Source organism: Nicotiana attenuata, unplaced genomic scaffold, assembly GCF_001879085.1.
Source record: "Nicotiana attenuata strain UT unplaced genomic scaffold, NIATTr2, whole genome shotgun sequence".
Taxonomy (NCBI): domain Eukaryota; kingdom Viridiplantae; phylum Streptophyta; class Magnoliopsida; order Solanales; family Solanaceae; genus Nicotiana; species Nicotiana attenuata.
The window spans coordinates 296,116-302,306 of record NW_017670963.1 but is presented as its reverse complement, the minus strand read 5'-3'; the positions used below and the strand labels follow the sequence as shown (position 1 = coordinate 302,306).

The 6,191-nt window shown below is 36.5% G+C and overlaps 1 long non-coding RNA gene across 1 annotated transcript; it reads right to left on the bottom strand.

Moving 5' to 3' along the window:
* Window positions 1–399: 399 nt before the first annotated feature.
* On the bottom strand, window positions 400–953 carry LOC109244853. Its single transcript, XR_002070739.1, has 3 exons — window positions 885–953; window positions 731–781; window positions 400–505 (listed from the first exon to the last, which is right to left on the bottom strand). It is a non-coding gene; the product is annotated as an uncharacterized LOC109244853 (long non-coding RNA).
* Between the last annotated feature and the right edge of the window lie 5,238 nt (window positions 954–6,191).

Here is a 6,191-nt window from a genome sequence, read left to right as displayed (position 1 = left end):
ACAACTTAGAGAGGCAGACAATAACGGAAGGGGGTTGGACTAACTGTAACACATTGTGTTTAATCTAGTGTAAAATGAAGGGGGGGAGGGGGAAGACAATAGATTTCAAATAAAGGGCTACTTAGATTCTAATATTGTATTGAGGTTTTAAACCTGTTTTTCCCTCTGTTCTTTGTCCTGCTCTAAATCTCTTAGGAATATTCTCATTGTTCTTCCGGATATTTCAAAGGCAAATAGTGGAAATTGTTAGATCTATGTTAGTTCTTTTCACTTATGGTGTTACCAACCTAGAATGAGCACCGTTTACAGCCTTATAAAGCCTTGACAAGGCTGTAGTAGTAGGAACATCATCTGTAGGTTTAGATTGACTCTTCACCACCTTTGAAACATTACCTACTGGATTAACTGGACCTCTATTATTTTCAGTTTTTGCGACCTGCTGCTGCCCAATGTTTCCATCAGTTATTGTAGTGTCAATATCTCCATGCAACTTCCTTTCTGTATCCTGTTCATTACATTGCAGAACAAATATACCATCGAAAGAAATGGTAAATTAATCAATGACATGATAATAGGAGGGGTCCGAGGAGAAAAGGTATGAAAATATAAGAGGCAGGTACATATTTTAATTTGCAGGTTAGCCAGGCATATTTTCTTTTTTTTTGTTCTGAAGGACAACTTATATAGTAGGGTTCGGAAGAAAATTGTCATAAATTTACTACATTTATACCTGTGCAGCAGTATCTTCGGCATTGTTAATGGAAACAGCCTCAGCGAAAACCTAAAATTAAAATACAAGTTTAGGTTAGGCTAGTATGAAACCTAGAAATTGCATCACAACTAAACAAAAGTGCATATGTTAATTATACCAATCTGAAAACTACCTGTATGAGGAGAATGGCAATGAAAACAAATGTGAAAATCTTCATGTTTTCTTGAGAAGAATATATATGGCAGATGATTTCTTGGTTTAGAATTATATGACTGAAATGGGGAGGGGCTGACCTTTTTATAGGCATTCAAGTACAATTTGGCAAGACATTTATTGAGCCTTTTGAAAGTTGATCACATGAAGATATTATAATTACAAAATCACAGGCAATTGGAGTTGAGTGCTTTTTCTTGGAAAATTTTTTTGATGATTTGATTTTCAAGTCTTTTTTGGAAGTTTTCTCTGACTTTAGGTATAGCTTTTAGCTTCAGTGTGAGCTACACAGCTGTGGATTCCTTTGCTAGATTGAAAATAAATGGCCCCCTTAACAAAAGGGAAAACTAGATCATAAGGAAACAAGCTAGCTGGGAAAGAGAAATTGTACAGTTTGCCAGTTAGCATATTGTTGTATCTTCTTTAATTCTTTTTATTATCACTGCTTCGTGGATACTTGGATGCTTAATTGACTTGAGCACATATTACTATGTTGTAATTTTTTACACCGATTTTTTACAATCTACTTAAATATCTTCACTCCACAGGATGCTTGGAGGACAACACTTCTTCTAAGAGTGAAGGAAACATTGAAGGCTAAGGAGCTCGAAGAAGATGATCTATCTTAATTTGTTCCCCTTTGACCTATTGTAAACTACTAGTACATCCTTTATGTGATTTTATTTGTACTGCTTTCAAATATGATACTTTAGTTCTTTGTATTAACAAGATATCAAGTATTTGGTTTATTTTTCAATGTTTTTGAGCGTGTATGAAAGCATATAAATAATTATTACTATTCACGTAACTTAAATTTTCATCATATTTATTACATTTTCATATTAGCGAAGAAAAATGTGGTCGTTAAAACTCTTTAACGACAGGTTTCTCAAATAGATAAATGACTATTAACGAAGAGAATTTTTGTTGTTAAAAGTAATTATACAATTAACGAAGGGAATATCGGTCGCTAAAAGCACTTGAATTGACTTAATACATTATTGTCGTTAAAGACTTTTAACGACCGGATAACAAATTAGCGAGGGGAAAATCCTGTCGCTAAAACGCATGTTTAACGACCAAAAGTTATGCCGTCGCTAAAGATCCTTTAACGACCGGATTGTAAACTGGTCGTTAACTTTTAACGTCGGGACTTTTAAAGACCGGTGACGACCGGATTTTTTCCGGTCGTTAATAACTTATAACGATCGGAATTGGTCTTTTAGAGACCAGATTTCCCCTCGCTAAATCCCCATTTTCTTGTAGTGTTTGGCCTACACTACTTACCTCATATCCAGAATGGATCCTTTGAAGTACATCTTCCAAAAGCCAATGCCCACTGGCAGGCTCGCAAAATGGCAAATCTTGCTCACAGAGTTTGACATCGTCTATGTCACTCGCACCGCGATGAAAGCACAGGCTTTGGCAGATCATTTGGCAGAGAATCCAGTTGATAATGAGTACATGCCACTTAGCACATACTTCCCAGACGAAGAGGTCAACTCAATAGAGGAAGTGGTTCCAGACGATCACCCTGTATGGAAAATGTATTTTGATGGAGCTGTCAATATCAAAGGAGTTGGGATCGGGGCAATACTCATCTCACCTATTGGACATCATTACCCTGCAACGGCCCGACTTCGGTTCTTCTGTACCAATAATACGGCAGAATACGAAGCTTGTATCATGGGTTTGAAAATGGCCATCGATCTGGATGTGCATGAACTATTGGTTATGGGAGATTCTGACTTGCTTATCCGGCAGGCTCAAGGCGAATGGGAGACTCGAGACATCAAGCTTATTCCGTACAGACAATGCGTGCAAGACTTGAGCAAAAGATTCAAATCCATCGAGTTCAGGTACATTCCTAGGTTTCACAACGAGCTAGCCGATGCCTTGGCTACTTTAGCCTCGATGATCCCTTATCCAGGCAACGCTCATATTGATCCGCTAGAAATCCAAGTTCGAAATCAACACGGTTACTGCAATACAATTGAGACAGAACCAGATGGTGAACCATGGTATCATGACATAAAACGATTCCTGAAAATGAGAGAATATCCAGAGCATGCCAAAGGAGATCAAAAAAGAACTTTAAGGCGGCTCGCCAGTGGTTTCTTCCTGAATGGGGAAATTCTGTACAAAAGGACCCCAGATTTAAACTTGTTGAGATGCATAGATGCTACAGAAGCAGAGCAGATCATGGGTGAAGTGCATTCAGGGGTGTGCGGACCTCACATGAATGAATATGTTTTGGCGAAGAAGATTCTGCGGGCGGGGTATTATTGGCTTACTATGGAGCGAGATTGCTTCAATTTTGTTCGCAAGTGTCACCAATGCCAGATTCATGGTGATTTGATTCACTCGCCTCCTTCAGAGTTGCATTCCATGTCCTCTCCTTGGTCTTTTGTTGCTTGGGGAATGGATGTTATTGGTCCAATCGAGCCAAAGGCTTCAAATGGGCATAAATTCATTTTGGTTGGAATGGATGTCATTGTATCCCTTGATGAGCTCTATCTATGTATGTAAAAATTAAGTGGAGAAAATGGCTCAATATTCTCGAATTTATGAAAAAAGTTATGGCTAGGGTTTCGTTCTTTTGAAGATTTGTGGCGTTTGAGAAGGATTCGAGGGATTTGGGGCTTGGATATGGGAAGAGGAGGAAGAGACGAAGAGGGGGTGAAATTTTGGTGGCGTTTGGAGCTTGGCCGCCGCCGGTGGGCAATTCCCGGCGGCGGCTCTGGGCGGCGGAGAGGAAGAAGAGAGAAGAAGAGGTCTAGGGCTTGGGCATGTATGGAAAATGAGGCAAAAAAATCAGATTTTCTAAAATTATATACTTCCAATGACATCAATTTTGGACCATTGGATCAAAGAAAATAGGTGGCCAGGATTTGATCTTGATTACTTAACCAAAAAGACGTAGTTTCAATCTAAAACTACGTCGTTTAGACTATCTCCTGGGAGCCCCAATTGGACCGGATCAGTAGACTCTTTGGGCTCCTAATTTTGGGCCAATTTTGGTTCAATTTTAGTCAAAATACACTAGTCCAATCCTTTAACCCCCATATCAAATTATTTAACATAATCTAATTTAAAAGCCTAAAAATACACACATAAGAATTCTAAAAATTATAATGTAAAGAAAGAAAAAAAAATACTTGAGCAAAAATTAGGCATTTACAATGAGTATACGTCAACTAACGTAAGAGTACGACTTGGACGTGGGGACAAAAGCGACATCGTTTAAGACTTGTCTTCACTAGGAAAACGTTACCTATTTTTGTATCTTTTTGATTATTTCGAGGGAGGTCTCCTACTATATAAGGGAGACCTTCACATTGTAAAAAGGGGGATTCTAGAATAATACAACTCTCTCTCTCTCTATCTCTATCTCTAACGAATACTTTCTCTTGAGTTCATATTATCATTTTACACTATTGGATCTACAACAACAACTTCATTTTTCATCTCTAGGTCTATTATATTTGATTACGATTTACCCTTTCCTACTTTTGATTGTTTTTAAGCTTGCAAAGTACATCGATAACTTTTGAGCCAAACAATTTGTATACACGATATATTATTAAAGAGATAGAATTAATCTCTCCACTTAACTATAGGTATTGGGTTCGACTCTAAGAATAGAAAAAATATTGGAAGAGAACGTTTTTTTCTTTAATGGATTTCTTTACTTTTTCAACTAGTATAATGTTAATTAAATGAGACGTTTAAGAAGATATAATATGTTATGAACAATAAAAGAAGAAGAAGAGTATTGCAGAGAAAAGTAGAGAGAGGGAATTCTTATTGATATGGGGTGAATTACAACGGAATAGAACCCTCTATTTATAGGGAGAGGGTGGCTTAGCCAACAAGCAATGAACCCTAGAATCTCTCCAAATATAGACATTCACCATAAATACAATTCTATTTATAACATAATAGGTAATTTCATGGATAATCTTATTTAAAGAAAAATGCGTGCTAACTCGAAGACCTGAGATCTTAGCTTAGTAAGATGGAAGGAAACTTTTCGAGCTTTCTTTGCCAACGATGTATTAGTCACATTATAAAGCTCGTTAAGCTTAGCTTCCCTCTTCGTCCTTTCATCTTATTAGGTGGAAAATATAATCGGTTCAATGAAAGGTTGTTTTTTTTTGTAGTTAGCCCTTAATGCCTCGTGGAAAGTGCTCCGGTTCCGGTCCGGTAAAGTAAACCTCGCTTCATTGTCAAGGACTTTTCTCTTCAGCTTTTTCCGCGCAAGTTCGTTCTTACACATAAGAAACACATAATGAGCATATTTTATAGAGAAATTTTCCAAGTAAAAAATCGATGAGATTATAGTTTGCCTAATTACCATTTATAACTACTATTTAATTATTATCAGCTAGATCATTGAGAGTCGAACTCAAGACTTCTACCTACTAAGCGAGTGCTCTAACCAATTGAGCTATAAGCAGAGGCGGACGCACGTTAGTCGAAGCGGTGTCATCCGACACCGCTTCACCGGAAAATTATTAAATGCAATATAAACAGTGTTCCAAAAGCGGATATATAAATAAAATGACACCATTTGATAAATAATCTTAGTTGGTCTAGCGGGCAGCGCATCCATTTTCATGAAAACGGTTGGGGGATCGAAAGTGCGAAACCACTCGATGAATTTTTGCACATTTTAAAAGTATTTTTAGTTTAAAATTTAGATTATGTGGGGATCGAACTATGTCTCTAAGCATCAAAGTGGTAAAAACTTAACAAATATAACATGCAATTATTGTAGTATAACTGAAATGGACTTAAAACTATAATTTTGACAAACAAAATTTACTCCACTTTCTCTATTATTTACAATTTCTGAGTCTCAACTTTTTATTTTTCATATCGTTACAATATTTATTTTTTAGTAATGACACCGCTTACAAAAACTTCTGCGTACGCCCCTGGCTATAAGAGTTGTTGTTTTCTTATTTCAGTTCAAATAATTGATATCATGTTTCAATACTATATGTGGATTTGTATAAAATTCAAATGTATAGCTACAAATAATAATTTTCTGAAAATATAGCTACGATCAATGATAAATACAATGTATACGTTTGCTATGTCACGTAAATTGTCCTATATCAAAAGCGGTGTGAACTTCCGCAACTCACACCAGAAATTAATAATGCTAGAACGCACTTAAAAACATGCACTTTTTATCCTTTACGGGATAGCAACATATTATATTTTTAAAGTATGTACAAAACTTTATAAGTTATGCGTA